The 10,735-nt window shown below is 35.3% G+C and overlaps 1 non-coding gene across 1 annotated transcript; it reads left to right on the top strand.

Annotated features, from left to right (window-relative positions):
• Positions 1-9,886: 9,886 nt before the first annotated feature.
• On the top strand, positions 9,887-9,993 carry LOC128039458 (small nucleolar RNA R71). Its single transcript, XR_008193962.1, has one exon. It is a non-coding gene; the product is annotated as a small nucleolar RNA R71 (small nucleolar RNA).
• Positions 9,994-10,735: the final 742 nt, after the last annotated feature.

Raw genomic sequence — 10,735 nt, 5'->3', positions numbered from 1 at the left:
TTTTTGTAATTATTTTAAAAAACATATGTATATGTTTTATTTTTTATGCGCATTTATATTTTTGAACTAAAGTTTTATTCACATTTATATGTATACATTTTTTAATGTTGGCATCATTTAATAATTTTAATATATTTTATGTTCTCATAAGTACATTATAAATTTTATAAATCAAAGTTTTACATGAAAATTCATATGTACGCCTCTAATTCTTCGTAATTTCATTTATTTTTCTTATATTGCTCATTTATTTGATATTTTATATGTCATTCGTTGTTTTTTTTTTTTTTATATTAGTGTAGTTAAATTTCATGTTATTATATCATTGTTATAATTATTGTTGTATTTATTACTGTCATTTATACATGCATTCAACCTCATATCACATTATTTTTACTCGATTTCAAACTTTTCAAATCTGAGATAATGCTTGTATTTAGGATTTTCAAGGAAATTGAGCCCTAACGTATTGGGTTCCGATTCCCTTCGTTAAATTTAACAATCAAGTATTTCTCTTTAATAAAAATAAGAGCTCATTATTGGGAATTCAACACGTTGTGTCCTAACGTATTGGATGTGACGCATTGATTTCTCGAAATGAAGATTTTTTTAAAAAAATAATAAAGGAAATATTCCGAGTTTGGGATTTTAAAGGAATTGTGCCCTAACGTATTGGGCCGCGATTTCTTAAATCTTGGATAAATGGATATTCTTTTAATGTTTTTTTCATTATATGAGTATTCTGACCTAATTCATTTTGGAGGAAATTAGAATGTTGTGCCCTAACGCATTGGGTGTGGCATTTTTCTTCTCTGAAACGAGAAGGGTCTTAATACGTAACGTTTTAAGTTTTTAAGGATTATATTTTTCAAATTTTCTACATTAAGACATTAATTAATTAACTAGGTACCAATTTTTGGGCGTTATAAGGGTGCTAATCCTTCCTCGTACGTAACTGACTCCCGAACCCGTTTTCTAAACTCGTAGACCAAAGTTGTTTTTTAGGTGATCCAATCACACCCTAATAAAAGATTGGTGGCGACTCCCAATTTTCATTTTTTTTAAGTCGACAACCTAAAACTTTTATTTTTCAAAAACGGTTTCGACAGCTTGGAGACTCCACTGGGGAATTTTTTAAAAAAAATAAGAGAGTCGAGCCACAAAGTTGATTAATTTTTGTCTTATGGTCGAGAAAATATATTTTTAAAAAAAAAACTCATGACATGCTTTTGCATTCATTATCTTCTTGTTTAAATATTGTTTGCATTCTACATTTCATGAGTTGAACGTTTTACCCTTTTAAGTGGGAGTGAGAAGCTATGCCTTCGTGAGGTTTTCATCTCCGTATAGGATAGTGGATCGCTTTCGGGATACATCGGTACCTATGCCTTCGTGAGATTTTCATCTCCGTATAGTCATAGGGAAAATGTGTCCCCCTGAACTGAACTTGATCTATATGAGCCTATAATGGGTGAGGATCAAGGAATCTGCTGGTTTGGGTACCTTTACTTTAGAGCCAAACCGCATATAATGAGCCTTAGAAGCTTGCCTTAGCTAGAACTACACTAAACCATAATAGATACCCTAATAGACGTTTTACTCTTCCTTGATTATATGCTTGTATTGGATACTGACTCTTGTGCTTTATTTTGTTTGCATGACAAGGCATTTCATTTCATCATAAAAGGCGTCAGTTCAGATTTGGTTGCTAGATAGAAAGCTTAACATGGAAAAAGGGTTTCTTGATAAAGTAGAGGACAATGCGGCTGTCCGAGCTTGGTCTGAAACAACGCAACAAGAAAAGGGTGATAGCCTGGCCAATGGGTATGTATCGGAATTATGGGATTTTACTCGCATCAGTGTGGCTCAAAATAATTTGCAAGAGTTGAAAGAAATTTGGGATCAGTGGAATAATGAGGTTAGGCAGTCATTTTACGACAATTATGGGGACTTGCCTTATTTGCTTGATGTGAAGGTGGACAAACATTTGTTTCGAGCCCTTGCCCAGTTTAGGAATCCTGCTTACAGTTGCTTCACATTTGGGAATGTTGATTTGGTACCTACGATAGAGGAGTATGTGGCTTTACTCCGATGTTCAAAGTTTCAAGTGGATAGGGTCTACTCGAGAGCGGTGAATGTGCCAACCTTTTCAAGGAAACTGATAGGAATAACAGGGATGAGTGAGCAGTGGGTCACTGCACGAGTTAAGCAAAAGAGGGACAGCAAGTGCATTCCTTGGAGGAGCTTGAAGGATGCAATTCTCACACACCCAGACATAAGAAAGAGGTTAGATATCTTTGCCTTAAGTATATACGGCTTGGTTATCTTCCTTAAAGCCTTGGGGCATGTGGACGAAGTAGTCACCGATTTATTTGATCGGCTTGATAAGAGGGTTACACCGATTCCGGTAATTTTGGCGGAAACCTTCAGGTCATTGAGTGCATGCCGAAAGACGGGTGAGGGTAGATTTATCGAATGTGCGCAGCTTCTACTCGTATGGTTTCACAGTCACTTTTGGAAGGTGGATAAAGTTTCGTATCGGGTTTTCTCTGAAAATTATTCACCACTAAAGGAGATAGTCGCTACGCCGAGGAGAGATGACATTTCAGAGGAAAAATGGATGGCCATTCTTCAAAATCTTGAAGAGGAAGATGTTGAGTGGAGAGCTCCTTGGTTACTACTAGATGAGATCCTATGTAGGTGTAGAAATTTCGATTGGGTACCTTTATTGGGTATTTGGGGCGCTGTCGGATATGCCCCATTATTGGTGCTAAGGCAATACAGGTTAAGACAGTTTATACATGCGACTCAAGGGATAGCTAATTGTGAATTTTTATACAAAGATGATGGTTATAGAAAGAAGATTCAAGAAATGTCTAATGCGTGAAAACATACTCGCCGAATGAAGAGGTTAGTTGTGGGGCCAATGACAACTCTTGAGTATTATGGATGGTGGGCTAGGAGGATTAATGATAACACACGCAAGATAAATCATGGGGATGGCCAGTCAATAGAAGAGCATTTGCGAGTCATCCATTCGGAATTGGAAATTGTAAGACAAGATTTTGAGAGGAAGAGCGCGGATTTGGAGAAAAGGATAGAGCAAATGAAGGCGGAAAAAACGAACTTGAGATTGGACATAGACGTTCAGAAGCTTGAGAATGAGAAGTTGAAGAAAGAGAAAAACAAGGCTCATGAGGAACTGGGCAGTCTAAAGACGGACTATAAAAAGTTGCGTTTGTCAATAAGAACTGCTGGGCTAGGAAAGACGTCAGAACAGTGGCGAGCAGAAATTCAAGAAGAAAAGGACAAGGCCGATAGGTGGGAACAGAGATTTCAAGAGATGCAAAGGCGAAATGAGGCTTTAGGAAAGAGTTTGTCAGAAAGCCAGAAGGAAAATGGCGAATTAAAGGATAGAGTGATTGTGTTGGAAATATCTCTTCGTCAATATCGAAGCCGAAACTCTACGATAGAGTTAAAAGCAAGCTTAAGCAAGATTGACGAAATGAAGAAAAGAATCGAAGAGCTAGAAACGGTGCTACAAAATTGTGAGATCCAGATCAAGCACTTGAAAGTAAACGAAAGTCGTAATAATGAACAACTCCACCACTTTCAGAGTCAAGTTAGGAGCAGAGATCATCTTATGGAGGAAGCCGTAGTTCAGATTCGAGAAGTAGCTGATTACGTACAGACTTTAGCAATACAGGCCGACATGCTGAGTGTGAAGTATGAATTAGAATCGGATCGAGGGCAAGAATTAGCTTTGTTACTTAGAAAGATTAGAGTTCTGGGTACTAGGGCAAAGTCTTATTTGTAATTCGCTTTATGTAAAGAAATTTGCTTTCTAGTAAGGTTTTCTTATATGGAATTGAATCAAAATTGACGTCTTTTTTGCATTCATGCATTGCATTACTTCATATGCATTTAAAAACATTAAACGATTCTAATTAATTCAAATCACTCCTCATAATCTGAAACCAACCAATCAACCGAACAATTCTACTTTTCGATCGAAAACTAGAGACATGGACCAAAGGCTAGAACAGTTCCAGAAGGAAATGCAAGAGCAAATGAATGAGCAACTAGAGAAGATTCAACAAAAGATGATGGATAAAATATTGGAATCTCAGAGGAGTATGATGGCTAAGTTGACTCAGTTATTGGCTGGAGGAGTTGACAAAGGGAAGGGTTTGGTGCTCAACACTGAAGAAGGAGACAACGAGGGACCTGTGTATTCCTCAGGACTTACTTCTCAACAAGCGGGGATATATCCGCGCAAATCTTTCGTCACTATCAACCTCAAGACGGTACTGAAACACCAATAAACTTCCAAGCTAGAGACAATCTTGCTAATCTTGTTTTCCCAGACTTCGACGAGACAATCGAGAAAATGAATGATGAATTGCCGAAACAGCTCGAGGAAAAGTATAGATGGCTGGAGGAAAAACTTAGAGCGTTAGAAGGTACTGAGAGCTACCATGGAATTGATGCTAGAGAATTGAGCTTGGTTCCAGGTCTGGTACTTCCTCACAAGTTCAAAATGCCAGAGTTCGAGAAATACAACGGGACTAGTAGCCCCGAAGCCCATATTACTATGTTCTACAGGTGGATGACTGGATATGTTAATAATGACCAGTTGCTGATACATTGCTTCCAGGATAGCCTCGCAGGGGCTGCATCCAAATGGTACAATCAACTAAGCTGTGCCCAGATTAATTCATGGAGAGATCTAGCACAGGCATTCTTAAAACAGTACAATTACTCTGCAGAACATGGAGAAGAAGCCTGGTGAAAGTTTCAGGCAGTACGCACAGAGATGGAGGGAGGTTGCTGTCCAAGTTCAGCCATCTCTTCTAGAAAGAGAGATGACGATGCTTTTCGTTAATACATTGAAAGCCCCATTTATTACGCATCTGATAGGGAGTGCTTCTAAAAGCTTTTCTGACATAATTATGAATGGGGAAATGATAGAAAATGCCATCAGAAGCGGGAAAATAGATGCTGGGGAAAGTAGCAGAAGGTCAGCTCCGAAGAAAAAGGAGAACGAGGTTAACAACACAAGTTCATATTCAAAAACGATTACAGTCAATCAACCGGGAAAGATGGCTGTTAACCAGCAAGGATCATCAAAGCAGAGATCTGACACAAGACAAAACACAGAGAAGCTTCAATTTACGCCAATCCCAATGTCGTATAGGGAACTATATCAGAATCTATTCAATGCACACGTGGTTGCCCCTCACCACTTGAAACCTCTGCAACCTCCATACCCCAAGCGGTACGATGCGAACGCACAGTGCGATTATTACGCGGGAATTGTGGGGCACTCTATAGAACATTGTACGGCATTCAAGAAGCTGGTAGAAAGGCTTATAAGCATGGGCGTGGTTAAATTAGATGATTCGCCTAGTACAGAGAATCCGTTACCTAATCATAATGATAATGGAGTGAACATGATAGGTGGGAGCATGGGTAGAAAGATCAAGGAGGACATATCAGAGGTGAAAATTCCTTTGAGGTGGGTCTGGAAAAATATGGTAAGAAGGGGATTGATCATCTCAAGTTCAGAGAGAAGCTTCGAAAGAGTGGAAAATTATTGTGAGTTCCATCATGAGGAGGGACATAAAATCCAGGAATGCGCAGAATTCAGAGCCTTGGTTCAAGACCTGATGGATAACAAGGAGATGCAATTTTATGAAGAGCACCACTATAAAATAAGATGACACACCAATTAAGAGGTCTTTACACTATTGTAATGGGGCTGAGGTTAAGGGAATGGATAAGGTCAAAACAATTGGTTATAACCAAGATTGAGTTGATGAATTACTAAACTAGAAAAAAGTCAATTGTTGAATTAAAAGAAATTACATCAACAAGAATAATCGCAAATGGAACTGAGTTTTTCAACAAAATATGAAACTAATTATTCAAGCTCAATCAAATATATATTTTTTCTTTATGTTTTTTATTGATTTTTTTAAACAAAATAAAATTTAGCAATTCAAAATATGAAACATAGTTAAGAAACTAACCAAATTGAATCTTGACAATAAGAGAGTCAATAAAAAGGATAATTTTACAACATAGATATGGGTTAGCATTAACGGTTAGAAAAAAAATGTTAGGATCAACGGGGTTTACTAGGGGTTAACACAACAATTAAGGTGGTTAAAGGTTAAACGAGTTAAATCCTAAGCGCCTCTATCATATCAGTATATCAAATCAATAATGTGGTCTTGACATATATAATCGAAGCAAGTTGACACACTCACAACAAAAAATAAAATGAGTATGAAATAAAATATCTACTCTATAGGCTCAAAAGCTCACAAAAAATTATGGTTTTGATATCAAACTTGCAAATTTAAAAATTTAGAATAATTTTTCAGTTCAAGGAGACAACCAAAAAATTATAAATTCTGAAAATAACTTATCATGCTTGACTCTCTCGTGTCTTAAAGTATAGATCACACAATGCACAAAAATTCACAAATTATTCCAAAACAAAATACATAAAAACTCCAAATTAAAAAAATTACTTCAATGTTAGGTTCAAGAAAATTACTTAAACGCAAAACAATAATTTAGGGGCTATATCGCATAAACATATAAAATTCTCCCCACACTTAAGATGTGCATTGCCCTCAATGTAAAAACAATTAAAATCATAGAATAAGTACAATATCATAAGGAGGAAGAAAACTGAAACTGTCCTGAATTTGGATGAATTCGTCGAAATATTTGAAAACCAGAATCGCGAGTGGTTCTAAATGAAGTGCATGTTTCCGAGGAAACTAATAAGAAAATAGACAAAAATAAATAAAAAGATAAAAGAGATAAAAAATGGAAAAATAGCCGACAAAACAATAAAAGTATAGTGCATAATAAAATAAAATAAAATAAAAATAAAAATAAAAATAAAAATAAAAATAAAAGCAAAAACAAAAACAAAAACAAAAACAAAAACAAAAACAAAAACAAAAACAAAAAAAAATAAAAAAAATATAAAACTAAATGAAACCACTTAGGTTGGGGTAGGAAGGAAACAAATGAAGAAAAAAAACACTAGTTTTAAAAAGGAAAAAAAGTACATGGTCATGTTCTAGGCCATGTGAGCCACATGGCCATGTCTCTAGCCCGTGTAACTCTCTGCGCCCATGTGGGGCAAATTAAATTTGAAAAAATTAGCTCCAGTATGCACACAACCTAAGACACTCCCGTATGTCCAGGTTGTGTGATACATGCACGAATGGGGTGAAATTAATTAAATTTCATTCACCGAAGCTGCCAATTTTCAAGCTTGGGAAATCAAAAGACTTGCGATGACTTTTTGGATAGAATCCTGGCTTTTCTAGGTTGGGGCGTCTCATGGAGTTCAAAGATCTATCTCTTAGCTTCGAAACGCACTTTGAATCAATCGATTTCGAGTTCGGGAGCTCAAGTTATGATCATTTTTGGACGTGATTATGACAAGAATTACGAGTTTCGTGATTTTAATTCAAGTTTAAATCATATTGGGTTCGTGTTTTGTGCTTAATTTTTATTATATATGAGTCCAATATTTTATTTATCAGTTTTTATTATTTTATTATTTAATTATTCCAAATTTTTAATAATTATTAAGTATTTTAAGTTACTTAGGAGTTTTATGTCAACAAGAAAGTTTAATTTAAAACTACTTATTTAGATTAATTAGAGTTCTAGTACACTTACGAGTTTTATTTAGATTTATTTAGCTAGCCTATATATAGGCCTCTGCATTGTATACAAATCAAACAATTGATTATTATTCAAGTTCTCTTTGATTTTTTTTTTCTTTTCAAGAATTATTCTTGAGTCTCTTTTAGAAGAGATTTTAACAATCTTTTTAGATTGTGGGGATCATCTTCAAACTTGTTATTTCCAATATTTCTATCTTGGAGGGGAAATTAGAGCCACGTGAAGGGGGTTGTGGATTTTTCGTGTTCCTAAGGCTTCTTAAGACTTCTACATATCATATTCTATCTTCTTTATTTTTTTATTTATTATTCTAGTATTTGATTTATTATTTGATTTTATTTTATTTATCTTCGTTATTTATTTTAATTGCTTAATCTAACTTGGATATGATTGTGTTTCAGGAGTTGTCAAGATCCAATTTTCTTTTCGAACGTCTAGATCCCTAGGTCAAATTTACGACTTGAACAAACTTTACAATCCTTTTCCGCATTCATCCAAACTCATTTTGTATCACCGTGTGTTCCATACGGCTGTGTGCCAGGTCGTGTGGATCAACCCAGACCATGCAGGCCACTTTTTTTTTTCAAATATTTTCATTCTTTTTTTCCTATTTTTTCTTTTTGTTTTTCAAAATTTTGTTCTTTTTTAAAATTTTTTTAAAAGTGATAAAAAATAACCGTAGTAATTTTTAAAATTTTTTTTGTTTTGAAATTTTTTGTTGAATAAAAACATAAAAGTAAACTAAAAAAAAAAAACTCAGGTTGCCACCCGACAAGCGCTTATTTAGAGTTTAAGTTCAACTTCGCTTTTCAAGCTAACGGTTAAGGCGGATCTTGGAGCGGAAGCTCCTCTCTCTCGTTATCAGTTTTACCACCAAAATTAGGTTTGAGATGATTATTTTTTTACCTTGAATGTTTCGTATTCAGGATGTGTTACTTAAATTGTCCCAAATGGAAAAATGGTTTTTACCACACATGGGTCGGACCCTCTTGACTTAAACTCTGAAGGAAAAATTCATGGATTCGATTGGTCTAATAGCACTTTGTCCCGAATTTTGAGTTGGTTCATTCTCTTTACATGCACATCATGGCGTTGCTTTGTTACTTCCTTTTGCTTTCTCGATTTTTCATCAACCTTCATTCGTCATTGATCTAGTTCGTTGAGCTACACTATTTGTTTTTCACTTATCCCTCGAGTTCTATCACTTTAAATTAAATATGGCTCCAACACTTGTTCATGAGGGATATCTTGCAATGAACGTTGAGCCACATGATTATTAACATTAACAGAACAATTAGTATCATTTCACTTAATAGGGATTCTCAAAAAATCACATTTGAAGCGTAATCTTTTCATCATCTACACGAAGCACAAGTTCACTAGTTCCCACATCAATAAAAATTCTTACAGTGGCTACAAAGGGTCGACCTAAGATCATAGATTTGCTAATTTGGGTTAGTTTCAGTGTTGCTAGGCAAGCTACCTTATGGTCTTTCCGAAACAAGTTTGCCAAACTGTCCAATCTGATTGTCAAGCCCTTGAATCAATACTTGCATATTTTTCAAAGATGTCTCGGTGCTTGGAAATTGAGTTTTGGACACTGAAATAAATTTAGCCAACATCTCCTCAAGGTTCGGATTCTTCTCTTGCTGATAAGGTTGTTTAAAACCTAAAGGGGGTTGTGACCTTTGATTTCCTTGACCATCCCAAGAGAAATTTGGATGATTCCTCTATCCTCTATTATAATTACTACTATAGGGGTTATTTTGAGGTCTAGAATTATTACCCAAAAAGTTTACTTGTTCATGTTCCATGCTAGAATCGAAGGGTAAATATTCTTAATTAATCATCTCCGCTCCATTCGCATCACATTGCACTGTCGGATTTACCTGCTTAAAAAAACTCAAACAATTAATTTTTTTTACCAAGAGCTTCAACCTGATTTACTAACATAGAAACTGCATCAATATTAGAAAGATCGGCTATCTTAACAGGTTTTACTCTCGTAACTTGCCACTGAAAATTATTTAGTGTCATCTCCTCAATAAATTCTTGAGCAGCCTCAGGTCTTTTTTTGTTCAATGTTCCTCTAGCTACTGCATCAATCATCTGTCTAGTTGAAGGGTTCAAACCATTGTAAAAAGTTTGAACTTGGAGCCACAAACGTAGTCCATAGTGAGGACACATTCTCAACAAATCTTGAAATCTCTCCCATGTATCATAAAGAGTTTCAATGTTAAATTAAACAAAAGAAGATATGTCATTCCTTAACATAGCTATTTTAGCCGGTGGAAAAGATTTCAACAAAAAAAAATTTAGTTGTTTGCGCCCAAGTAGTGATATAACCTCGTGGTAATGAATGCCTTGCTCCCCAAATAGAATAGGAACAACCGTAAGTGTATGACTTCACCAGTAGCACCATTAATCTTGAATGTGTCGCGAATCTCTAGAAAGTTAGCCAAATGAGTATTTTGATCTTCATCTTGCAAACCATTAATCTGAACATACTGTTGTACCATCTGAATTGTGTTCGGCTTCAGTTCAAAATTGTTTACAGCAATAGTCGATCTGACGATACTAGATCCAGCCCCAATTAGAGTAGTCTTAGCATAATCAAATATAGTACAAGGAACAAGACGTTCAAGAGCCTGATGATTATTTTGATTATCATCCATCTCTACAACTTATTAGAATCAAACAAAAGAAAAATTAAAATGTAAAAATTATATTAAAAATATTAAAATAAAAATAAAAATGGTTAAATCAATAGAAATAAAGTTTTCCCAATATTTTAGTCCCCAGCTAATACGAACCAACCTAAGGACTCAGCTAACTCCAATTGAGATTCCATCGAGCTTCCTATTGGATCAATCACTCAAGCTCAAGCTAAACGATTTAAAGAGTCAATATTGGCTTTAGTGGATCGAGTTTGGGAGAAAGCTACAAAGGAGCTTGCCAATCAAGTGTTGGATGATTCTACAAGGAACATCTACAATTTATTTAAGGCTGAATTCGA

The sequence above is a fragment of the Gossypium raimondii genome, chromosome 2, assembly GCF_025698545.1.
Source record: "Gossypium raimondii isolate GPD5lz chromosome 2, ASM2569854v1, whole genome shotgun sequence".
Classification (NCBI taxonomy): Eukaryota; Viridiplantae; Streptophyta; class Magnoliopsida; order Malvales; family Malvaceae; genus Gossypium; species Gossypium raimondii.
This window is presented reverse-complemented; position numbering and strand designations above follow the sequence as displayed.